General features: G+C 39.4%; 1 long non-coding RNA gene across 1 annotated transcript in view; it reads right to left on the bottom strand.

The window, feature by feature from the left end:
• Positions 1-160: 160 nt before the first annotated feature.
• Positions 161-27,349, bottom strand: part of LOC132653089 (uncharacterized) — a 39,377-nt gene continuing 12,188 nt past the window's right edge. The window contains exons 2-3 of the long non-coding RNA XR_009590758.1: positions 27,127-27,171; positions 161-252 (exon numbers count right to left, since the gene is read on the bottom strand). This is a non-coding gene — a long non-coding RNA (uncharacterized LOC132653089). The remainder of the gene's footprint in view (positions 253-27,126; positions 27,172-27,349) is intronic.

Genomic DNA, 27,349 nt, shown 5'->3' with positions numbered 1-27,349 from the left:
AAAGCCATGTGGTCCAGGAGTGCCTGTCTGTGCTTAGGTATGTAATGTCACATGTAGTGAGCAAACAGGAGGTACAGAAGAAAATGGTACAGTCCTGGCCCCACATACTTTATCAAACCTAAAAATAGGTACCTGTAAGAAAAAAATCTTTGCATACCTTGCTGGGGCTGCACTGCAAGGAGCAGCCAGCCTAGATGATTCTCTGGTGTCCAGTCGTTTGTGCTGTGGAACAGTCTTCTCTGGAATTCCTCTCTAAGTTAGGCCAGTGGAAGGATGAAAAATGAAGTGTTATTAAGAAACAGCATTCTGTAGCTGGAAAGGTAATCATTTTCACGACCTTGTATTTCACAGACCATGAAACATTAGCCCAATCCTTGCCGCTACCACCTTAACCTACACCACAGACACCAGAAGGGAATTAGTTAGCCTAGGAGGATAATCAGCATGGAATCTGGCCTTGAGATTTCTAGTTACCTCTGTAGAGGGGATGATTGAAACCCAGTGGGAGCTCTAAAGCAGAACTCAGCTGCAATGAAATTAGCAAGAACTGGAAGGAGGCCCCTGTACCCTGCTTCTTCCTGTCTTCCCAGAAGCTGCCCAGGCAGATCTGTCTGGGTTCTGAGATGCTCAACAAGTCATTCCTTTCCACTGGGACCTCCTGGAGACTCCTTTGCCAAATGGATCTCTGAAGTACACTTGCTGGAATTCCTAGGATAGTCAAGAAAATAAGGGGTAGGTTTCATTTTATCACACGTCAATTATGTGAACATACATTTTAGTTACAAAAGTAGAACTTTTATAAAAGTTCTAACTCCACAGGAATCATCACAGGCAGTGTGAAGGTGCCCTCTGTGCTGGTGTTCCATCTCGGTGTCAGTGAGAAGCACTGTCGACGTGGACAAATATGGTTGCTTTATGTTATGTCAGAAATATCTTCCTCAAATAAACACATATCTGTACATGCATACATATATCCACCCACACATAAATAGAAATGTATTTATTTGTATACGTATATGGACATATATGCCATACACACATGTTGCATATGTTTAGAAAAAAACATTTTTAAAGCATGCAAATCGTATTTATTTGTATAGTTAACACTACTAGACAACGATTAGTAATGAAACAGAATTTCCATTTAATTGTTATTTTCTCCATTCCTAAACTTACTTTTATCCTTGAATCACTGTAGTTGCACAGCATTGGCAATTGTCAGAGTCATAAAGTCCATGGTCAATGAGTCTTCTGATAATTCATATGTTGCCTTCCATCATGCATGAAACTACCCTCAACCCTTGTGGTACTTGTCCTTAGCCTGGTGGCTTGTCCATTTTCTTTTAGATCTCGAGGCAGTAAAGGAGAATTCTTTCTTCTATGATCCCCCATTGCTTTACAGCTGAGTTTATAAGACTAACACCCAATCAGATTTCTAATGATGCTTATCTAGGGCAAGCTATTGTCAAGAGGGGATAGTTACTTGGTGTGGTCTGGGGTTAGAGCAGCTTGCATTCCAGTTGGAGAAGCTAATTTAATCATTGAGCACAGCATGGTGTTTTATTCAGTTATGCTCTTTAAACGTAAAAATAGATCTTTCTTAAAAATGGCTCATCATAACCACCAACTAAGACTGCTAATTGTTCTATGCAGCAAAGTTATGTTCATGTTAGGAAAAGAAAGATCATGCATTAAATTAGCTGTCTGAACACACTGTAATATGTATTTAGTCTAAACTCCCTTCTGTCCACATCTCAAAAACACTGCCTTTCCATCTCTCAGTTCTTCTTAGGACTGAGTTCCACGTTAGCCAATAAAATGTCCTCTTTCTGTGCTCTAGTCATCCCCCATTTCCTGTCCCCCAGTTCTCTGACTGAGGCAACATTCCTGGCACTACCATCCATCACTTTGTTTCACAGCTGCCTAAATCTTCCCCAGTTGTTATGTTCAAAATATGTCAAGATGAAATTTTCTTCTGGGGCAAGTACCCATGTTGCACAAAAGAAAATTTCATGCCTACTGACCTTGGCCATATTATAGAATTATGACAAGTTGATTTTTAGAAACAATCCGTGAAGTTTAAATTTTGTTGTTGTTATTGTTCTAGTCACTTGAGAGGTCACAATGATAGATACTCCTCCCATATCAAATGGCGTAATCAACATATGCTTTTATCATCATCCAGAGGATTGGATTACATATGGGTTATACTTTTGAGGGCCATCTATGGACTTTAAGGCTGTTTGTTAGTATTGTTAATGCACCTTAATGAGAAACCTAAAAACAGAGATAAGCAAAGAATACCATACTGGACAATCCACTCGCGTAAAACATTGAAATGCAATATTCTGCTCCCAAAAAGAAAAGAGAGAACAATCCTAAAGCTATTAAAACAAATATTTTACAGTAGAAACTTGAATGTTGGGTGATATTTTCCTCCAGGAAATACTTATATATACATTCAGTCATGCTCATCCAATAATATGTTCAAAACCCATCATATTTCCAAATTTTTCAACATTTCTTTCAAAATATTTATCACTCATTGCAATGCAGACACCTCAGTGAAAATATAGCTGTCTATGAATGCAATGGATAAATGACTTCCAAGGAAGTGGCAGACAGGGAACAAAAGACAAATTTACATAGTTAAAATTTTGTAAGTGGTGTGTGTTTGGATTCTGGGGTACCTCAGCATGTCCTGACAGTTCACCGGAGTTTTTGTCATGTTTGTTACTCTTTAGCTAGCACTTTTTCTTCTGTATAAGCAAATGTTAAATAGTAAAGCAACAGTATTATTTTGTATTTCCATTTCCTTGGAATCCTGGTAATGTTCTTAAAGATATATTTGAAACTAAGATAGAAGTTAGAAACCCTACTTAAGTAAAATCTAAGATTTATTTACCCCAGTGTCCTCAAGCATGTAACCAGGAATAATAAGCAGAATTTTCAGTGGGTTTTGATTAAATATAAAGAAGATGAAGTATGAGTTGCCAAATAGTGCAGTGGGCATCCATACAGAGTTACAAATTTTCAACATCTGGAAATGCTTAGAGGGAGGGCATTTGGCCATCTTTAGGCATGTCACTAGTAGGGATTTGTGAACTGAAGGGGCTGCAATTAGATTTTTATTTTCTTTTGTCTAATAGCAACATTTGATCTTAAAAATTCACAAGAACCTTGATTTCTTAATTAAAACATCACTTTATACATAAGGAACTTTAAAACCTTGGAGCGGTTGGTCTTTAGTTCTTACTTAAAAAATTTAAATCCATCTAAGCACAGATTCAAGACCTCAAAAAAAAAAAAAAGGAAAACACATGAGAAGGTAAAATTTCATTTTTTTTCTGAAAATATTTTGGGTGTTGATGAGTATTTTTGGACATTCTCAAGTAAAGCCCTTTTGAAAACCTTACCTTTCTTTCAATATAAAAACTTCTGTGATTTGTGATTCATAGAATTAACTGTAACATGATCAGGGAAGGAAATTCTGCCTCAGGGATATTTAGACCTAAGTAAATGTACATGAAAGGCATCATGGGAAATCCCTTGGCATCTGCTATCAGCATGATCATTGCAAGGGCTTCCTCTTGCAGAAATCAAGAACAAAATGGTGGGATAAATTTTCTCTCTGCTTCCAACATTCCAAAACCTTGGAGGCCAGTGGTGTATAAGTTGGCTGCCTTTGGTGGTGGGAACAATAGGGCTTTCTTTATTGAAGCACACATGTGGCTTACAATATAATTTAAGACAATTAAAATATTGTTTATTAACAACTTCTGTAAGTTTTTTTAAAATAGTCAGTGCTTTGATAGTTTGATGCATTTTTGATATTTCTGAACTTTGATACTCTATGATGGGGATAATTCAGTTAAGACATTAATAAACTGATTCTTGGCATAATATAATTCAACCTGCATGACTCACACAGTGATAGGGTCCTCACCAGATAAAGGAATCTCTTGAAATTATTGACTAATGTATACCTAAATAGATGTTTTCTAGGAAAATAGTTGACCAACATTGCCTTCAATGGAGCTTTGTACCTGTTGCTTAGATTTTCATGATACAAAGGTTTCTCCATAGGGGTTGGGGAGGGGATCTGCTTAAGATTCTACAGCCAGGTTGAGTAGAACCAAGAGAGATCTTAAAATCAGAATTCCAGAGATTTGGCTATTAAGAGACATGCCAATGTGGACAAATTTCAAACACCAAAGTTTTCAAAATTTGGATACTGTAGATTTCATGCAAAGAACCTAGTGCTAAGGGTAGATGACTCCTCTACTTTGTGATATTCTCTCTCCATCTCTCTTCCATCCTCCCTCCGTATGTCCCTCCCTCAATGAAAATACTATTTTGCTTCCTTTGAAGGCTAATATTGTTTCAGAATGCTGTATCAGAAGGTGTTGAGAATGGCCCTGTTATTCAAGGCATGATTGATTTGTTCATGGGAGGCTAGAGGTGCAAAGTCATCCTACACAATCACATACGTAAACTTTCAGGCAATATTTAAACTATGCTTTGCTTGAAATATAAAGAATAGCTAATGTTCCCCCATTCTGATCTCATAGTCTCCCAGGGCTGCCAATGGGCAGAATGATGAATTTGTAGAAGGATATTTGATCCTAGATTAGGACTAAGAATGTCCCAAGGAGACTGGTTGTTTAGTACTGTCAGAGTCAAGTTTTAAGGACAAACAATATGTGAACTCTAAACCAAGGGCAGAACAAATCAAAACAGACACGGAAACCTGGTAGCTTTATTATGTAAGGCCTTTCACTTCTGAACACTGCATCCAGAAAAATCAGTTGTGCTTCCTTGAAAAACAAAGCATTTTTCAACTTTTTCTTCAGTGCTTAAGTGAAGATTAAAAATCATCTCATTGACCACAGGAAAGTCAATCCTTATTTGTGAAGGAACTTGTAAAAAAAAAAAAACCATAATATTTACCAGGTTTAGTTTTCTATTATTTTAGGCTGAAGCAAACCTCAGAGCCCATTTACACACAAGATCCTGACAAAGAGATGGCAAATTCTTAGGGAGAATCAAAGGCACTTTTGAAAAATATTATTCATTACAAATATAGCCCAAATCCTTTAGAAGCAGTACTTCAGAACTTCTCATTCTCTGTCTCTCTGTTGCTGTGTCTGTCTGTCTGTCTCTCTCACATACACAAGGGTGTGGGTGGGGTGTCAGTTTCCCAAGTCTGAAAAAGATATGTAATTCTCTTGAGGGCCAAAGTCACAAACTTAGGAACTAAAATGAAATATATGTGCTGTTTTCTTCTCTTTTTCTTTTTCTCCTTGCCTCCCCTTTAGTTGGGACTAGGGCTTAGAGAAGAGACTGAAGACCCCTATTTGTTCTGGTCACAAAGAGACAGGGAAGCTTTTTCTACTTCTCTCGGTGACTAAATAAGACTTAAACTCAAGACAATAGGTCAGTGTTTCTATAACATATTATTTAAGGAGATCACAGTCTTAATTGACCATCTTCCCTTTTGCCCATAATGGTGATGCTTGAGTTCCAGATTGCCAGTTTTCTGGTTGGGGTAGGGGGAGCATCAGTATTCAGATACTGAGGAGATATATCATATCCATAGTTAAGTTCCAAGAGAGCTTTTACAACCCTATTCTCTCTTCTCTCCTGCCCCACTTTTTGTCTTTGGCTTAGGAAAGAAAATAAGAGAAGAGTTATAACAAGAGACAAATCTTTGTTTAAAGAAGATTCTCAGGTATAGCATAATAAGATGACTCTTTTGTTAAGTGGGTTCTCATGCCAACTCACAGATAGCATATGTACAGACTCAACAAACATTGATCCTCATGGAAACAATGTAGAAGGTAAACCTTTATAGAGTGGCTTCAAAGAATGTTAGCTGGGAAGTTTCAATTTATGCAGTTTAGTATAATTGGACTGAATGTGGAACTTAGGGGGGAAATGGGGGAAGCTAATGGAAGAATTTTGTAGTAGAACCCCCAAAGAGAGAGGGTGTTGCTTGAGACTTTTTTCAACTGCTCCCAAGTTAGACTTGCTCACAGGTTTGTTTTGGTTTTGTTTATTTGAGACAGGATTTCTCTGTGTAATAGAGCTCTTGCTGTCCTGGAATTCTCTTTTTAGACCAGGCTGGCCTTGAACTCACAGAGATCAGCCTACCTCTGCTACCTAAGTGCTTAGATTAAAGTCGTGTGCCACCACCGCCTGCCCTTGTGCAGATTTGTGTTGGCCCATAATAAACATTGAAAAAAATAAGATCAACTTGAAGAATCTTATCCACAAACTTAAATGTATTTTCCTCTTAACTATTCAGATAGACCTTGTTATTTGAGGCTATAAACCTAGTGTTTTTCTCTCTAAAAATGATAGAAACAAGCTGTTAACAAGTAATTTATTCCTAAATGAAAGCAAAACAAAAATTGTAAAACCCAAAGAAATGGCAGCCCTGCATCGATTTGGTCTTTAGTTTAAATTCATGAGCAGCTTTCACAGATGTATTCTTCATAGTGTTTAAAACATTTCTCATCTGATACCTACTGCACCTTGTATAATGCATCCAAATGGCTCCTGATCTTTGGGTTTTATTAACAATGACATTCGTCATTCCCCACCCTACTCCCACACTCCTTAATGAATGGACCAAGACTCTGACCCATGCACATACACCCTGAATTTGCAATGCAGTTAGGTCCTTGTTGCTTTCCCAAGATACCCTGATTGTGAGTTTGGAAACAGTGGGATTTCTGTACTGGTGAAAGAGTCTGGGGACTTTTAAGGACAGAATGTTTCAGTGCAGTAGGATATTCTGAAAATCATGCATCGAAAAGGCAGGATTCAAATCAGCCTCCTATTTGTTAGTGCAGCTTTTTTTTTTTTTTTTTTTAAATTGCCAGTGATTAATTGGACAACCAGGACTGTTCTGTGGACCATGGTTATAGTGGGGAAATGATTCCTGTGCAGCATCAAGTGGCTAATACTGCCATTGGAATAGAGGTGTTTGGTGGAGCTTGATTTTCCTGAGTGAAAGGCTCCTCAGTCGGCCCAAGGAGCACTGGCTTGTGGATGGGTCAGTCACAGAGGTTACACGTATATGAAGGGTTGAGGTCGTGTTCTAAAGGGCTCATTCATGCTTTACAATTCCGTCTGATTACATCCCAGAGCCATGCCACTGCAAAGCTGGCAGCTTCAGGCTGGGATCCCCCCAGTAGTAGCAGTTATGGCAGTAGAAGAAGAAGTTTTATTTCCCTGTAAAGTGGGAACCAGATACTATGAAGTGGAGGGAGGGTTGGGTGGGAAGGGTGGGTTGGGGAAGGGAAGAATGGAGTTTTTTTGTAATAAAGTCATAAAGTATTTTTCCCTAATTTTCTTGCATTTCCTATTTATATAAAGAATCTTGATCACTGTGTTGCTCTATAGAGATTTTCAATGGAATTAATTTGGGAGACTGAATTAATCTCTGAAAAAGAAATTGACTAGTTATACTTACTTTTTGGACACTTTTTCTGTATTGTGAATTGTGTGGAAATGTACAGAATAAAAATGAAATATAATTGACTTGTTTCTTCTCTTTCTAGTCCACAGTGTAATATATGAGAATACTAACCCTATCTTTAATTCAAGTACATTTTTTTTAGATCAAAAGGTAAATGAAGAGTAGGAGGCAGTATCTGAAAAGCATCCTAAATAAGGCAGAAATGTTTTTAAAAACTCAAACGTTTGCTTCTACAGAGAGCTAACGGGGTCAGGTTTACCTTCTCATCTCAGTACAAACATATGTACAAAAGAATCATTGTTAAAGTGCTGAACCTTGGGTAATGGAGGCATGGGTCTCTGAAAGAGGAGAAGCAAATGACAGAAGTTCCAATCACCTCCATCTTACAGACTGCAAATTCTTTCTAGGCAGCGAGTCAGGGAGCACAAACTTGGGCAGAGCCTGGCAGGCTTCAGAGACAGGGTCGAGAATTAGGCTACAAAGAGAGCTAGAGGTTGGTCAGAGGAGATTTAGGAAAGAGATTAAGACAGAGAACTCCAAAGATGTGAAGAGCCTCCTCTTTGATTTCACTAGAGGGCTACTGTACATACTTGTGTGAGGAAAGTACCTAGTCTTGAGAACTCTAAAAGGATTAAGAGAGATAGTGATCAGTTTTCATATAAGGCTGGGAGTATGCTAGTATCTACTAGCCACAATGGAAAACCTCAAAACTGTAGGATCCAGGGAGATAGCTCAAAAGGTAAAGTGCTTGGTGAACAAGCTTGAGGTCCTGAGTTCAAATCTCCTGTATCTACATTAAAAAGCTGGGTATTGCTATACATAAACGAATGTTCTTAGTTTCCTAGGAAACGGGGACAGGAGGCTTACTGGGGCTTGCTGGTACCAGCCCAGCTCCAGATTCAGTGGGAGATCCTGTCACAAGGGAAGGAGGCAGAGAGTGGTAGAGCGAAATAGTAGTCTAGTCCTCTAGCCTTCACACATGCCTGTCAGAACATGCGTCTTCCTGCCACGCTGGCCTGTGTCCCCCTACACACAGTATCTCGATACTGTTTTCTGGTAACCATAATATGTTCTGAGCTCTGAGATGGTTACCGTGGGTGCTTGTTTTCCCCTTCAGCGTCATGTTTTTTCTTTTTCTTTTTTTTCTGCCTTTGTTTTTCCTGCATATTAGTTGTTAGATGTAAATTTTATTTTCTTCCATGATAATGAAGTTTAATCATTCAAAACTAATTTTCCATCTTATAAGATAAGATTTTTCAGGACTATTTAGGCAATATTAAGCAATTGTAAGTCTACAATACTCTCTTAATCTATAAAACAAAACAAAAACAGAACAATATTTAAGTTCTCATGAATTTTGGGATTTCCCTAATTTTAACAGACTTTCATGGGAATGCTATACAGCCACCTTAAAATTTTCTTGCCAGTTTTCTTAGATTTTGGTTTACTAGAGTCTAGCCACAAATTGTTTCTTAAACTAAGGTGTAGTGAAATGAATTGTCTTTTTGTGCATCTGAAAATGTCTGCTCTCTCCTTTCCTTGGGGTTTATCTGTCTTTGAAATTCTGGATTAATCATTGTTTATCACAGAGAAATCCAGAGAGATTCATATGAAGATGGGAAGAGCTTCAAAATGCTTATACTAAAAGCCCTCATTTTGGAAATCTCCACTAGCCTCATCTTTTAAGTTTGTTTTTCTGAGTGGAATTTGTTATATAGTGTTCATAATTGGTTGGTATTTTTTAAATACTAATGTAATTTATATAAGATGTCTGTGTAATGAAGCCTGGCTTTTTGTCCACTGTAAATCCTTCAGGGTTTTTTGTTTGTTTGTTTTGTTTTGTTTTTAATGTGTGCTCATTTTCAGGGCCAAATGTTGCCAGGTTATCGGCGCTACAAGCTATCAGTTCAAAGGCATGAAGATAATTTGCTCCGGCATGTACAGATGGAAAGGACCGGAACTTACATAGAGCACAGATGTTCAATGGCTGTTATGTCTTACAACTACATTAAGGATATGATAATGATACAAGGAAGGATGTTTCTCCTTCAAGGATCAATCTAATTACATAGTGGGGTTTCTTTTCTGCTTGCCATTTAATGAATCAATATGGACAGCTCTGGGGTTGGGCCTTATGTTGCTGATTGCAAACTGAGTGAACTTTGGCACATACCATTCTGCTTTCTGAGCCTCAGTTTCTTCATTTGGAATTGGAAAAAATTGGCATTTGGAAAAACAATCATATATCTAATTGAGTTGCTGTGATCAGTACATGATATTGAGTGGGAAAAATGATCATTCAGCTTTGCCTTAATGTAGGGTGTCTGTAATTAAACTCTTATATACGATGCTTATAAAAATAGTAGGTTTCCATACAGCTTTGCAATCATTGTATTAGTTATTCCCCACCTTTTCATCCACCCTACCCTGTATCCTGCCCAATTAAGCCCCTGATCTACTATTTTCCTTTCCTGTTCATATTATCAGTGTCCTACTATCATACTTTGCCAAATTAAAAACAAAACCAACAAACAGTGCAAGGTGTGGATATGTGTCTTTAAGCTCTTGGCCAGAGGTGTTTTGGAGATTTCACAAACAATACAGAGTATGTCAGCTTTCTTTGCTGCTCACCAAGGCTTGATGGCAAGACCCTGTTGCTGAAGATATCACACATATTAGGCACAGGACATGTACATTAGAAGATCAAGCCAGTACTGACCAGGAAGTTTCCTCTTTACTGGTTAGCTTTCATAGTTTTAAAAGTTACTAGGTAAGCTCTTGGAGGACCTGGGAGGGGGTCATCAATAGCCTTACCCAGCTATGACCCCTGTGAGCTATAATAATAACTGATTTGGCATGATACACTCATGGGCGCAATAATGGCACAACTGTTAAGGGGTAACCAGATACTTACTGGATTTTAATGCATGCTTTCAGGAAGAAAAACATGTTTTGTACTGTAAATATGGCCAAGAACAAATCCTAGTTGGATAGCTCATAGGCTAAATTGACATAGTAACTAACTGCTCTCTAAATTCACATCTCTATACCCGTGAATACAAAGCTCTCAGACCTCATCAGAGAAGTTTCTCTGTGAAGTGAACTGTAGTTAATGCAGAAACTCACAGCTGGTCAAAGTGCAAAGAGTAAATATAAATGAATTACTCAATTATCAATAGTACATCTAAATCATACCCCTTCCTCCCATCAAGGCTCAGGAAATATTTTTAAAAGTGGGGTTGGGAGGGGGTCAAAGAATTGTAAGAGACAGGAATTAGTGAGGACTAGAGCCAAACAGTGTCTTTTGGACTTGACGGAAACCCTGCACTCATGAACTCACAGCAGCTGTGGTTGCTTACACAGGACCTGTATAGATCTAAGCCAGCTAGTACCTAGAGTGGAGGCAGAGCAGGCTCCTGAGTCTCCATGCCCGGGTGAGGAGCTCTCGATAGTTGGCAACTTCTGGGCAAAAAATGTTAGCTTCTTTTCAGGGCATGGCCCCTGATAGAATGCCACAGGGTCTAATGGATGTCCCCACACCACTTAGTACCTGAGATGCACAAATTGGATTGATGGATTAGTGGTGGGCAGAACACATTAAATTGTGAGGAGTGGTGGTGGAGGAAATGAATCTGTGAGGAGCAGGAGGAGGAATAGGAGGTGAATTTGATCAATACACATTGTATACATGTATGAAATTCTGAGATAATGAAATATTACTAAAGAACACAGCTCTGCATGTTTTAATTGCTTAAACATTTTTTTAGCTATAAAATATCTTGGGGACGGTTACATTAGTGAGTTGTGTATCACATCTGTAACATTGTTCTTCTGACCTGTGTGGCAGGGGACAACCAAAGAGAAAAGGGTACGATTGCTTTTATCCTGGAGGCAGTTTTCCTAATCCTCTGTGTTTGGGCATGAAAGCTGTAATGTGACTAAAGCCCTCAATACTTAGGTTTTCCTATTTTTCTATTAAAAAATGTGCTTCTTTAAAAGTTATAGTCATGTAAACTTTGGCAGCAAAAATAAGGCTACAATTCAGAAGACAGAGAAAATGTGGAATAAGCATCCCACCAGTTTTGAAATGCAAATGGAAAGTTATAGCTCCTTCCAAATGTATGTTCCTATGACATCAGTATGTGGGCACCACAGATGTAAAGGGAAGCTGCTGTGCTAGGCCTGGGGGAATGAACACACACACCCAGAACACAGTAACAATTTAAATCCTCCGGATATGTTTCTTATTTTAAAGTTGTCTTTTGTAAAACTGTGGTCATGTTTCCAACTTCAGAGGGCCATCAAGCTAAAGTTGCAACCCTTCTCTGACGGTGTTGAAGCTCCTGTTTTTCTGTGGTAACTGCACACCTGCCCTGTGTGGTTCTAGTTCAGCTCTGTGTCTTGTCCTGTTGTGGCAAATTTCTCTCTCCACATGTACTCATCTCAGCTCTGAGTTACATTTGGTCTGACCCCTCGGAATTTATAATTTTGGGTACTTTTACAGAAATAGTGGGGAAAACTTTTCTTCGACTCAAATTTAAGATTCACGATGAGGACTGTGATATACCCATTTTAATTAAGCCCTTTGGATAGCAACAGCTGATGGGTCTGGAAAACAGTTTGCGGCTGGTTTCAATTATCTTCATAGAAAAACTCAATGGCAAGCAGTTTGTCCTGGGTTTCAGCCATTCTCTCTTCCAATGACACACTCATTCCTGTGGCACAGGCAAACAGGACCAAAGGCCATAACTACTCTCAGTAGCTCTGGTAAGAACTCTATACTCAATTGTCAAATGCAAAATGTCCATTTAAATAGCCAGTAGAATAGTGATACTGAGATAATGGAATTCTTAACTTTGACCTAAGTTAGACTCATATTTTCCATCTTGTTTTTCTTGTCCAAAAAGAAGTAAGGAGTAAATGTTCAATAAAGAAGAAATAGTAATTATCATCTGTGTGGATCATAGTAGAAGAGTGTATAAGTCATTAGATTTAATAGGTACATACAAGAATAGAGATTTCTCAGAGATTTATTCTGCATCTCATAATTTTATAAATTTGCAGATTCTGTAGAAATCTGCCTTATAAACTAGAGCTGGGTGCTTCATGGCACAAATGCTTTGAGTCTCAAATCCACATGAGTGTTTCCAGTTGGTAGTAGTTTTATGTTTCTGTTGCATGATTTTCCTGGGAGGATAGAAACAAACACCTATCAGCCCGAAACAGAGCACCAATGGCAGGCCAAAGGTTTCCACTCAAGTCCCGCCTTATAAACAATGAGCCTCTGGGAGTAACTTGTAGAAGTGTGGATGAAACATTACTTAGAGGATCATAGGTGCCTTAGTTTCTTTTCTGGTGTTGTGATAAACTATTCTGGCAAAACTAGTTAAGGGAGAAAGAGAGGAGGTAAGGCAGCAGAGCTGGAAACGTGTTAAAATTTCATCGTGAGCAGTGGATGCAGGCTGCTGCTCATCTCTCTCTCCACCTACATGGTTCAGGCTCCCATCCCCTAACATAGTGCAACCCACAGTGGACAGGTCTTCCCACCTCAATCACAGCCAAGACAGTTCCCCACACACATGTCCAGAGGTCAATCTCCGACGAGATGATTCTAGATGCTACCAAGCTGACAACACTAAATAGCATGGTGGGTGTCTCCAAGCTAGGCAGCTGCATCGGGGCATAGGATGGACTCACAAACATTCCAAAAATGAGCATTCCATTGTTCCATAACTTCCACCTCCTGTATACCCTAGTATCTCCTAAGATTACATGCAGGATGGGGCAAGAGGAATTAATAACTAGAATTCCCTGTGAGATTCAAGTGACCCTCTCTCCTCTTCTCTTAGGTAACATTAGAAGTCCCATTTACCATTAACACAGATTTAACTAGAGCTACATCATCTATTTATTTATTTATTTATTTATTTATTTATTTATTTAACATGACTTTGGGCTTAGCTCTTCTATAGGCTAACATAGCAGTCCCTGCTCTGTGGTAGTCATGATTGTGCCCTCCCCCAACCCAGAAGAGAAAGATCACTATAACAGGCACTATTGAACCCTAATTTTCTGAGATTGAAGACTGGTTCAGACCCCTTCTATCCTGACTTTGGGTTTATCCTCTTTTGGTGATGGGACTTGAGCTGGTAGAAATCTATTGATGGATCCTTTTGCAGCCCATTATCATGATGGGAAAGTTTAAGCCACAGAGAGATACAGAGAAAGAAAGATGCCTGGCCAGCCTACACCTATTCCTGCCATTCTACCTGTGGTCCTTTCACATGAGTGAGAGAAGAAGCCATGGATGTTCAGGTTCATACCACACAGCAGCATGCAATCACTTTGATGAGCTTGTTCACCCTGCACAATTTCAAACAAATAAATTATGTTTTTTTTTCCTCTTTACACCTTTATATTGGAAATAAGGTGTCACTGTGTAGTCCATCTTGGCCTCAACATCATGATCCTCCAGTTCAGCCTCCTGATTTTTACAGCCATCAACTCAGTCACCCAGCAATAGTTAACAGCTCAGCATCTCTGTCTGAAGGGAGACTGCCAACTGGGTTGACAATTTGTTATTCATTCCTTTACGTTACTGGGACAGGCTAAAAGCATATTGAATTCTTTAACTCAACCAAAAATTTAATCTGTGGTGTTGGAGGGGCTCCAACTATGTTGTGTAATCATAGAATGATGGAACTAAAACGTCCTCACACAGCACTTATTCTCATTTCAAACTCCCTACTTTGAACAGTGAAGAAAGACAAAACAGCCCCCTAAAGCCCTTTAAAGTCTAGAAAGGTTAACCTGGGAATATGACTCATGTTCTGAATGTCTCACTAGTACCTGTTATGTTGGTGTCAGTGGTTTTCAGCACTAGTATGGAAGTATAACATGCTTAGCAACATCTGGACTATAGAGACTAATAAATCAGTGCACAAACATTACTTCATTGTGCTTTTGCTGCTATTGTTAATCTGAACTTTTAGATCCAGAGTTGGTTCTATCCACAGTATATGTTGATGACCAAGTTTTTGAGAGGAAAGAGGTAAAATGATTCAATTTCTAAGTCCCTATGAATCCAGATTCTGTGGGTTTTCTTGTGGTGTCCTTGACCCCTCTGACTCCTACAATCCTTTCCTAATTCACCTTTTCCAAAGGATTCCATGAGCTCTGCCTAATGTTTGGCTGTGGGTCTCTGAATCTGTTTCTATCTGTTTCGGGATTAAGCCTCTCTGATGACAATTGGGAAGGTATCCATCTATGAGTATATAGAACATCATTAGGAATCATTACAAATGAACCTCATAGAACAGAAAGTGGGGAAGAGCTTTGAACACGTTGGCACAGGAAACAGCTTCATGAACAGAACGCCAATAGTGCAGGCACTAAAATAGACAACTAATAAGTGGAACCTCATGAAACTGAAAAGATGTAAAGCAAAGGACGCTCTCAATAGGACAAAACTGCAGCCAATAGATTGGGAAAAGATTTTTACCAACCCTATATCTTACAGAAGGCTAATTTCCAAAATATATAAATAACTCAAGAAACTAGACATCAACAAACCAAATAATCCAATTAAAAATGGGGGTACAGATCTACACAGAGAATTTTCAAAAGAGGGCTCTCAAATGGCTGAGAAGCATTTAAATAAATGCTCAACATCCTTATTCATCAGGAAAATGCAAATAAAAATGATCCTGAGATTGTCATCTTACTTCTGTCAAATGGCCAAGGTCAAAACCACAAGTGACAGCTCATGCTGGTGAGGATGTGGAGCAAGAGGAACCCCCTTCCCCCCCCACTGCTGGTGGCAGCGTAAACTTGTATAGCCACTTTGGAAGTCAATATGGCCCTTTCTCAGAAAATTGGGAATCAGTCTATCTTAAGACAGAGCTATACCACTCCTGGCTATATACCCAAAGGAAGTTCCATTCTACCATAAGGACACATGCTCAGCTATGTTCATAGCAGCTTTATTCATAACAGCCAGAATCTGGAAACAACCTAGATGTCCATCAGCCACCTCTAACTCTTACAGTCTTTCTGCTTCCTCTTCCAAGTCAAACCTTGAGCCTCAAGGGTTGGGAGTAATATAGATATCCCATTTAGAGATGGGCACTACAATGACCAGATGTAGGTCTTTGAATTAAGTGTCGTCTACTGTGAAAAGAAGCTGCTCTGATGAGGATGGAGAGATGCAGTGATGTATGGCTAGAAAGGTAAATGTTTGGAGAACAGGTTGCTGTTCTGTCGGCCTGCCACCGTAATAGTAGTAGATTCTCCCGTAGAAAATGATCTTTGTGAGCAAAATGTTACATGTAAGGCAGAAATATAAGGAAAAATTTGGGAAGGGATACATAAAAGGGACCAAAGTATATTCATAGTTAAGTCTGGTTCAAACTCCAGCTTGACCTCTTGGAGGTTTGAGATTCAATCTGAAAAATTAGGTCCACACCTATTGTGACATGGTGAGAGGCGTCTGTAAATTGACTCTTTGGTTCCTAAAAAAATTAGAATAATTTTAACGTCTTGTTATTTATGTCCCTGTGTTTGTTCTGTGTTTGCCTTACAAAAATATGAATCTGTTTCTTTCTTAACAAAACTTAGATTGGTGCTTATTTTATGACTTGTTATATAACAAATATGTCAAAATTATCGTTATACTATTCTCTAAGGAGGAAATCAAAATTAGTACACATAAGAGAATTTTGGAGCAAGACTGCAGGATATGATTGTGAAATTAGAGGTAGGTTCCCAGTTTGTTTTTAACACAGGTAAAACAACACCAGAATAATTGAAAATAGCTGCAGGTAGGGGAGAAATAAAGATAGCACTGACCTACTGTCTCAGTGTTCCATTGCTGTGAAGAGATACCATGACCACAGCAACTCTTATAAAAGGAAGTATTTAACTGAGTTTTTCTTATAGTTTCAGAGGTTTAGTATATTATCAGCAAGGTGGGAAGCATGATGGCACAAGACAGACATGGTGCTGGCACAGTAACTGAGAGGTCTACATCTGGATCTGCAGGCAGCAGTACAAGACAGATTCCGGGACTGGCTTGGCCTTCTGAAGCCCCAAAGCCTACCCTCAGAGACATACTTTCTCCAAGAAGACTACACCCATCCAACCAGGCCACACTTCCTAACTCCTCTCAAGGCACATCACTTCCTAATAACCATACACTCAAATATATGAGCCTATGGGGGTTATTACTATTCAAACCACCACACCCTCTTAGACATATAAACAGAGGGCTCAAATCAAATGAAAACAGGAAAGAATATTGCCTATGTAGTAAAACAAAATGCAGCAAAAATAAAGACGTTGAAACTTCAACAGAGGAAAACATCTCTCTGAAAGTTATTTCTTATAAAGATTATTAAAAGAAGTGCATGTGCAGCAAGACAGAGAATGCAGGCCAACTAGTGTAAAAACCAAAGGGAACCTATCAACTTTGATCCTGAACTAGAAGGTAACTGAGATAGTTTGACTAACACACACAGGGTTTCTCCTTTTTTTCAGTTCACTTTGCTATAAGGGATCACTAAAATATAATTTCTTCCCCAAGTTGGTGTGCTGGTTAATATTTTGTCAATTAGACAGAAGGTGGAGTCATTTGGGAAGAGGGAAAATCCATTGAGAAAATACCTCCTTCATTTTGATCTGTAAGCAAGGTTGTGGGAGCATATCCTTGATTAATAAATTATGAGGGCCCAATCTAAATGTGGGTGGTGCCACTCCTGGGCAGATGGTCCTGGGTTGTATAAAAAAGTGGGCTGAGCAAGCCATGGGGAGCAAGCCAGCAAGCAGTGTTCCTCTATGGATACAGGATCAGCTCCTGTGCCAGATTTCATTTCTTGATATCCTGCCTTGACTTCCCTTCATGATTAAAAACAAACCATAAGCTGAAATAAGCCCTTTTTGCCTTAAGTTGCTTTGGGTCAATGTTGTATCACAGCAACTGAAAGTATAATTAGGACAGTCGAGAAAAAATTAAAAGCCAGCCCTTAGCAGAGTTTCCTGTTTTTACTCCATTTAAAAGGGTGAACAGCAGCTAAAAATGTTTTTATTACAGTTTTGAGAGCTTCTCACAGGAGTTGATTTAGAAACATTGTGAGTAGACTACCAATTGGCCCATAGTTTTTGAATTGTTCATTGAACATACACATAAAGTTGAATTTATGGCTGCCAATTTGTGCTGTGGTATACAGTTCTGCTAACTGTTGCTGGTCAATACATTCTCCATCTCTGGCATCTTTCACAGACCCCCAAACTCAGGATTTCTAATGGTGGGCTTGTCTCTAATAGTCCCCTTCTGCTCCTTAACTCAAAGGGCAGTGTTATCATCTGTGAAGCTGGAATGTTAGGGGCTGTTCTTAACAATTTTGTACTTTCCCACTCATGGCAAATTGACCACTGCCTCTAATCAGTTCTAATCTCTCTAATCTGTTGTCCTTCAGTTTTGTTTACTTACTTAGACTGCTATTATTCCCCACAGAAATTATCTCAACTAGTACATACTGCATTTTTTTTTTTTTATATAGAGAGCAAGCAGAGTAGATTTTTTTTCCTAGACAGGTTTTCTCTGTGTAGTCCTGGCTGTCCTGGAACTTGCTCTGTAGACCAGGCTGGACTTGAGGATCACTGAGATCACCCTGCTTCTGCCTCTTGAGTGCTGAGATTAAAGTCGTGCATGTCACTCCCCTGCTAGAGTAGATTTTTAAATTTAATTTATTACTTATTATTTACTACAATTTACTCAATTTGATCTCAGCTGTAGCCCTTCCCTTGTACCCTCACAATCCTACCCTCCCTCCCTTTTCTCCATCCCCCTCTCCAAGTCTACTGATAAAGGAGGTCCTTCTCCCCTTCCCTTTAACCCTAGCCTATCAGGTCTTATCAGGACTGGCTGCATTGTCTTCCTCTGTGGCCTGGTAAGGCTGCTTCCCCCTCAGAGTGAGGTGGTCAAAGAGCCATCCACTGAGTTCATGTCAGAGACAGTCCCTGTTCCCATTACTAGGGAACCCTCTAGGACACTGAGCTGCCATGGGCTACATATGTGCAGGGGTTCTAGGTTATTTCCATGTATGGTCCTTGGTTCTAGTATCAGTCTCAGAAAAGATCCTTGTGCCCAGATTTTTTGGTTCAGTTGCTCTCCTTGTGGAGCTCCTTTTCCCTCCAGGTCTTTCTCTCTCCCTTCTTTCATAAGATTCCCTGCACTCTGCCCAAAGTTTGGCTATGAGTCTCATCATCTGCTTCCGTACTCTGCTGGGTAGAGTCTTTCAGAGGCCCTCTGTGGTAGGCTCCTGTACTGTTCCCTGTTTTCTCCATCTTCCGAGAACTATCCCATTTGCCTTTCTGAATGAGGATTGATCATCTTACCCAGAATCCTCCTTTTTGCTTAGCTGCCAGAGTAGAATTTTTAAAGTGTGCATGTGTACTCCTGTGTGTGTGCACATGCCACAGTGCAAGTATGCTGCTTAGAGGATAGCTTGATGGAGTTAGTTCTTTCCTTTTACCATGTGGGTTCCTGGTGAACTCAGGTCATCAGGCTTGGAAGCACATTTCTTTACCTATTGAGCCATCTTGCTAGCCCAAGTAGAAGATTTTTTAAGAAGAAAAGCTAATATATGGTGCTTCGTAACTTAAAACTTATGACTATAACCATACATTAGAGACTAACTTTCTCAATGATGTTAGCAAGGCCACAGAACTGACCGATGTTCATCTATTCAAACTTGCACTCTACAATTTTTTTCTATGAATTCTATGCAAACAAAAAAAAATCTGTATACAGAGTCCTGTTTCATTATTTCAGTTTTTATTTCTCTTTTGCATATATGATAAGACAGAAAGAGATATATTTTGGTATATATGTCTATACATATATACACATAAACATGCATATAAATTTCTTCTCTCAACTCAACCTATTTGGTTTTTATTATTTAATTTTTCAAATTTTTATATAATTATATCATATTCCCCTTCCCTTTCCTCCCTCCAATCCTTCCGATATACTAGGTCCCCTGGTTCCCTCTTGAAATCATGGCATCTTTATTTGAACACACATACACACACACACACACACACACACTCATTCACACGGACACACACACATTTTTTGTATAAATAAAAGATGCTCAGCCTATTTAGTTACTTGTGTGGATATGATTTTATGAATGACCACTTGGTATTAAATATCGAAGTAGGAGTCTCATTTCTGGGGATGACTATTTCTCTTACTCTGCTCTCAGCGTTCATTAGTTGCCTGTAGTTCTTTGTGTATGTGTTAGGACCCTTGAGATTTCCCCCATTAGTATGTCTTTAGACATACTTCCTCAGGTCTTACTTAGATAGCCATATTGTTGATCTGTCATGGATGAAGGTTCCCTGTCATCTCTAGAAGACAAAATCTCATGGAGGATTTTCTGGTTTTGTCTCTTACAGTTATTTTCCCCCTATTCTATGATGTTCCCTGAGTCTTTTCCCCCCCTTGGTTTTTGAGACAGGATTTCTTTGTGTAGCTTTGGCTGTGCTGGAACTCACACTGTAGACCAGGTCAGCCTCAAATGCACAAAGTTCCACCTGCCACTGCTTCCCAGGAGCTGGGATTACAGACACGCACCACCACCACCTGGCCCCTGAGTCTCAAGTGCAGGAATTGTGCTGTGGAACTGTCACCACAACCTTCCGGCTGGCTACTCCACAATGCTTTGCCCCGGCAGTTTAGCTGGCTCTGGTTTCTATAATGGTCTCCATCTGTTGCAAAGAGAAGTTTCCTTGATGAGGGGTGAGGGCTAAATCTGTGTGTATATGGATAGGATAAATATTTGGAGTACAGTTAGAAACAATGCTGGCTTAGTAAAGTTCTCTTCTAAGACCTATGACCTCACTACCCTGGGTTAGGTTTCTCGATCTAGGCGTGATTTCTCTTCTGATGAGCTGGCCTTTAGATCTATTTGGGAGCTGATATGAGCACCACTATTGTACCTTAGAGTTTTTATACCAGGCTGGCTGTCATTATGGCTCATGGCATTGTAACTGGCTAGGACTACTGGTGCTTCCCTCCCTTGGAAGCTGGCAGAGCACCTTCTAGTATTATGGAAAAAATATAATACATTCAGGTGCTGTGAAAGTTAGTCCTTAGAGAGGATGCTTCATTTTGTATCCAAATTACATGGTGTCTTCAGAAATAGCTATTTACCCTCAATCTCTGGGAGGCAGCAAGGGCAACAGCAATAGCCTATGTTGTTTGTGGACTTTCTTACTGGGTTTTTGCTAGATAGTCTTTAATTCTTGGAACACTAACAACCCAAGTATAATAACTTCATATAAGCTGTATATGTGTATACAAAGACATATATGTATTGTACTTAATTTTCAGTAAATAAGGATTCCTTGGGCTTTTCCAGACATCTATAATGTTGTTTACTCTCCTCCCTCTCCTATTTTATTGAACTCCCAAGTTAAATCCTCCATTGTACTTATTTCTTCCTGAAGATCACTTGTACCCTGCTTGTCTCCTCTCTAGTGCCCCCCCCCCCAAGCTGTGTTTTTTACTTTCCTGGCTTCTGTTGCATTTTTCAATTGTGATGCCTATGTCTCACAATGACAACCAGCATGGCACAGGAATGTATAGTGGCAGGATAGTGGCACTCTTAGCCATTATCAATTAGCACTCTAATTGGTCTTAAGGCCTGCTCATCAGAAGAGAAAACATGGCTATCGTAGGTTGTATATTCACATCTGAAGATGTGCAGCTAAGAACCACAGGTGTGGCCTAGGTCTTTCTAGGTCTGGGCAACCTCACTCATTAGAGTTATCATCAGGATTAGTCAAAGATGTCAATGTACACCAGCTAATTAGTAAACTGACATGAGTGTTAGAAATCTGAGTTCAGAGAGCAATTGATATTAATTTATAGTTTGCGCAATAAAAAATCAGAAAACTGTTTTCTAGAAGACTTTAAGACGAGATCTAAAATCAAAGAAGGTTGTGATTAGATGAGGCCTTTATAGTGTCTGTGTTTTTTAATACTCTAAGATTGTGTGCTATATCCAACCTAATTCTCAGAAAGTAAGTCCTTCCCTCCAAATTATTCAACACTGAAATTAACAAGTTGCCAATTATGTGCACTCTGTTTTTAAGAGAGAATATGAATGGACATAAGAGGCAACCATTCAGCAAATAGCTGATTGGGGCTCTTGTTCCTACTAAATAATTCAGTGTCTCTAATGGAAGTCAGATTCAGTGTCTCCCCAGCAGATGAGCACTACCTAATATTCACCTCTGCTCAAGGCTTATAAAGTACAACACTAAACACCTTACACCCATCAGAATGGCTAAGATCAAACACTGAAGTGACAACACATGTTGGAACGCTGTGGAGAAAGGGGAACCCTCCTCCATTGCTGGTGGGAATGTGAATTTGTACAACCAATCCCATTGGAAACCAGTCTGGTGCTTTCTCAGGAAAATAGAAATAGTGATACCTCAAGATCCAGCTATACCACTTCTAGGCATATATCCAAAGTATGCTCAAGCACACAAAAAAGATGTTTGCTCAATCTTATTTGTAGCAGCTCTATTCATAATAGCCAGAAACAACCTAGGTGTCCCTCAACTGAGGAATGGATAGAGAAATTGTGGTACTTTTACACAATGGAATACTACTCAGCAATTAAAAACAAGGAAATCATGAAATTTTTAGGCAAATGGTGGGAATTAGAAAATATCATCTTGAGTGAGGTAACCCAGAAGCAGAAAGACACAAATGGTATATACTCACTTATAAGTGGGTATTAGCCGTATAATATAGGATAAGCATACTAAAATCTATACTCCTAAAGAAGCTAAACAACAAGGAAGACCCTAGAGAAGATGCTCAATCCTCATTCAGAAGGACAAATGCAATAGACATTGGAAGCAGGAGAAGACAGGGAACAGGACAGGAGCCTACCAGAGATGACCTCTGACAGACTCTATTGATCAAGATATCAAAGCAGAGGCTGAGACTCACAGCCAAACTTTGAGCAGATGGCATGGAACTTTATGAAAGAAGGGGGCGATAGAAAGACCTGGAGGGGACAGGAGCTTCAAAAGGAGACCAACAGAGCCAAAAAACATGAACTATGGGAGTCTTGCATAGACTGATAGCCCAACCAAGGATATGCATAGAGAAAACCTAAAACCCTGGCTCAGATTTTAGCCTATAGACTCAGTATCCAAGTGGGGTCCCTAGTAATGGGAGCAGAGGCTTTCTCTGGCATGAACTAAGTGGCAGGCTCTCTGATCACCTCCCCCTGGGGGTTATAGCCTTGCCAGGCCACAGAGGAAGACAATGCAACCAGTCCTGACGAGACCTGATAGACTAAAGTCAAATAGAAGGGGAGGAGGACGTCCCCTATCACTGGACTAGGAGAGGGGCATATGGGGAGAAGAGGAATGGAGGGTGGGATTGTGAGGAGCTGAGAGAGGGGGCCACAGCCAGGATACAAATTGAATAAATTGTAATAAATGATGATAATAAAATATAAAATAAAAAAAAGAACAACAGTAAAGTATAAGGTTAAAAATATTTTAATTATGTCATGTTCTTCTGGGTGCTTTCTTGGCATGAAGTTTCTAGCTTCCTTGCAGCTGCTGCCATTTTGAAGAGTTAGCAAAAGTGAGAGAACGAACAACAACAACAACAACAAAAATCAATATTTAAATGTGAAACAGCCAGAAAGTTCAACAAGGAATGCTAGTATTAATCAGTTTGTGTATGTATTTAGCCTTTCAAAAGTCCCTGGTCTTAAGAGGACAGAAGATGTCCTAAGTAAACAACTCATTAGGAATCAAACAGCCAGGTTTGCCAAGCTCAAAACCAGCTCCCTTAATCTAAGGAAGAATATTCATGTGAGACTTTGCCTAGAGATTTCGGCAGTAGAATGAACTGTTGCATAAAGTGGTGTGGTGTTCTCCCCCTTTCTCTCTTTCATTGAGAACAGGAAGAGAATATTGATTTCCTAGTTGTTGGCCTCCAGTCCCACCACTTCTCACCATAAGTAGTGAGCTGAATGAGACCGAGTCTCTCAAAGCACTAAGCAAGCTTCAAGAGAGTACCGCTTTATAAATTAAAGAGAAAAAGAGTAAAGCTGTCTTACTGTGGGGTAGAAATGTTAGAAAGAGAAAGTTGGAGCTCTTATCAAAGGTTGTTGGTGCCCCAACATTTGCTGTCAACTCTGAAAAGGTGGCTGTGAAACTCATTGTATCCAGTCTGGGTTGGCTTTGGGCCCAGCATACAGTGGGATTTCTGGCCAAAGGCCCCATACAGTGGAAAGGCTGGCGCCTGGCCCAGGGATTAGAGAACTTGCATTTCTTTGTCTCATTGATACTAGTCACAGGATCTCTCTTTTCATGCACAACCCAAGCCCGTGTGGGACAGGAGGTAGAAGCAAAAATTGCTGCAAACTCCAAGCTCTTGATTTCCTAGGACTAAGGAAAATGTTCATTTCTAACTCACTTATCCAACATCTGTATCTATTTTGTTATGCACATTCAGCAGGAAATGGATAGTAGGGGATGTCCTTGAAAGAAAATTGTGTTAGAGATATAAGGAACTATAAGTTAACCGTGAATAAACAAAGAAGTCAGTATATTTGTCCTTCTTTCCCTCACCCCTTTTCCAGTTTCCTCTCTGTCATGTTCTCCTTCTTTAATGAATTAATAACTGTCCTGAAATTTCATCACAAAGAATAATTTGGTGAACATAATTTGTGGGCACATTTTCTTCAGTCCATGTATGTATGTGTGTTTGCAGCCGCATGTAATACATTTTTGAGAGAGCTCTCAATTCCTTACATTTCAGAATTCATCTGTGTAATGACATCCAGAGCCACTTTCTATTTGAATCTTGAAGAATGATGTGTTGAGTATCATAGGATAAAGATTGGGTTTAAATAATAATATGGTCTTAAATATTCATATCTAGTAGAAACTGAAAATCGTTTCCAAAATCAAACTGGGACAATAAATTACTAAACAACTGATTTGGAAATCACACAGAGCCCCAGCGCACCATACCCAAATCATTAAGGTTTCTTTGCCTGATTTGCCTAAACATGTTTGGGTACAAGAAAAAGATTAATGACTTAAAAGATCAAAATTCAGCACATGCTATAATCTTGCCTGTTTTCATTATATTGCAAAATTGCCATTAGTGTGTAACATCAGTTAACTTGGGCATGAAATTTTCTGGCACCAGTGAAGAGGTAGATGAAATCTAGTAAAAACCCCTGATAAAAATCAATTGCCTCAGTGATAAGTTACCAGTGTCCTCATTTCACTTCAGCTTCCTCTGGAGTGGGGACAATGATGACCATCCTCACAGAGGTCATAATGTATGAAAAATGACAAATAGATGGAGAAAACTTTGCTGACTTATATTGTTTTGGTTAATAGTGTTGTTGCCACACTTGATGATCTAGCACACTGTTTCTCAACCTTCCTGATGCTGTAGCCCTTTAATACAGTTCCTCATCGTGTGGTCACCCCCCCCCACACACACAAACACACATACACACCATAAAGTTATTTTCATTGCTATTTCATACTTGTACTTTTGCTACTATTATGAATCATGATATAAATATCTGATGTTTCTGATGGTTATGAACGACCCCTGTAAAAGGGTCATTTGATCCCCAAAGAGCTCATGATCCCCAGGTTGAGAAACATTGATCTAGCTTGTGAAAGATAACAATAAAAGGAAGAGGTATTCTTGTGGATACATCTTCTTTAAAGGCTTCTGAATTTCTACAATTATGAAATCTCAAATTCCCATACTCAGTGGAAAGGTTAGAGATTGCTAGTCTCTTGTGTCAGATAAAAGCAAAGACCCAGAGCCATTGCTCTTTTACCCAAAGTCAGAACATGTCCCAGCATCAGTACAAGGAGACCTAACTGCTCATTTTTGATCCCCTTATTCCTGTGTCTGCATTCCTTCCAATGATAACTCTTTGTTTGAGTCAACAAATAGCGATCTTGAGGAAAAGCAATGTTGATGCTGAGGCAGCTCTATGGGGCTGGGTCATCCTAAACACATGTTATGCCAAGTGAGGAACTTGGCTGAAAGCAGTGTTTAGGAAAATGTTGTAGGGTCAGAAAAAATGTTGTAGAGTCAGAAGACTATAGAAAGCAGCAAGAATCAAGAGGCCTGAAAAGGCATGTGGTCACAGGTAAGTGTTACAGGCTTTGACAGGAACAACAAACAGGGATCCGTAAGGAAATATGTGCATTAGGAAGGACTAAGTTTGTTTTTTTTTTAATTCTTTTTTAAAAATTTTATTTATATTTTTATAAATTACAGTTTGTTCATCCCCTTCCTCAGCCCTTCCCAATCCCCCTTTCCCTCCCATGCCCCTCTCCAAGTCCACTGAGAGGGGAGGTCCTCCTCTCCTTCCTTCTGACCCTAGCCTATCAAGTCTCATCAGGACTGGCTGCATTGTTTTCCTCTGTAGCCTGGTAAGGCTGCACCCCCATCAGGGGGTGGTGGACTGAGTTTTAGATGATATTTTCCAAGTACATTACAAATGGAAGCCTGACAGGATAGCAGAGACTTCTTGCATTTTCATCCTTTTAGGCTGTCTCCATGTTTTATACATATATCAAATTTGCCTTTCTAAATAATGATTTGCATTGAGTCAGTCTGGAGTGTAGAGAGTTCCTATATATTCATCATATTAATAGTAAGGGCAATTTCAAGACACTACAAAGGGAGCTTCATCATAATCAAAGTTCACACCTCCATCAGATCCCTGTGCTTGGGTATCAACAGTCTCCTTTTGTTTTTCCTGAGCTTTGGTGGGTATGTTTCTTCCTTTTAGCTGACGGGATTTAAACTTTTAAGTATTTGTTAGAAATGCTATTTGTGTCATCTGTTATCAGACAGGGCCTGCACTCTGAGTGAGCCAGTCCTGGGGCACAATCTTAGAAGTCTGAGAGTGAGGTACCCACACCCTTGATATCTTTGTTAGTTCTTTGTCAACTTGACATAAGCCAGGATTGTTTTGGAAGAGGAAATTTTAATTGAGAAAATGCCCCCATCATATTTGCCTGTGGCAATTCTGTACAACATTTTATCAATTAGTGATGGATGTGAAAGGGTTCATCTCACTGCAGTCAATGACACTGCTGGGTTGGTGTTGGTGAGTTGTTCAAGAATGCAGGCTCAGTAAGCTGTGTTTCTCCACAGCCTCTGATTCATGACCAAGCATGCCTCTGTTTTAAATCCTGTCTCCAGGTTCCTGCCTTGAGTTCCTGTGTGACTTTACTCAGTGAAGGAATATAATACACACACTGAAACAAACCCTTTTCTACTCCAACCTGGGTTTGGTCAGCATTTTATCACAGCAACAGAGAACTAAAGTAGGATAACATCGTCCCTGGCTGACTGTCAATTCACTAACTGTTAATGTTAGACATTAAAGTATAGTTTTTGAACAGAATAAGTAAAAGCGAATTGTTAAAGTGAAGCTGCTACTTTTGAAAGTCATAGAACATAGTTTTTAAAAAAGAGAATGTATGTCCCTAAAATGAATTAACTTCAAAAATAGAATGAATGAAAAAATGCCAACACTTACCACATGCAATGTGACATGAGTGTTTGCTTGGGCCTCCAGCTGGAGCTGAGGAGAAATGATTCAGAATTAGCAAATAGTCCCGTGAAGTAGTGTCTGCATAGGACGTTTGTCAAAAGTCATCAAGCTGTGAAGTTAAAATAGGTTCATTTGAATCTTAAAGGACATGTTACTTCATAATATGTATTTTTTTTTCTTTACATGCAGTCCCCACTTAATGTAGTGT

Source organism: Meriones unguiculatus, chromosome 3 (assembly GCF_030254825.1).
Source record: "Meriones unguiculatus strain TT.TT164.6M chromosome 3, Bangor_MerUng_6.1, whole genome shotgun sequence".
Taxonomy (NCBI): domain Eukaryota; kingdom Metazoa; phylum Chordata; class Mammalia; order Rodentia; family Muridae; genus Meriones; species Meriones unguiculatus.
Note: the sequence above shows the minus strand (reverse complement) of the source record. Positions and strands in the feature narration are given on the sequence as shown.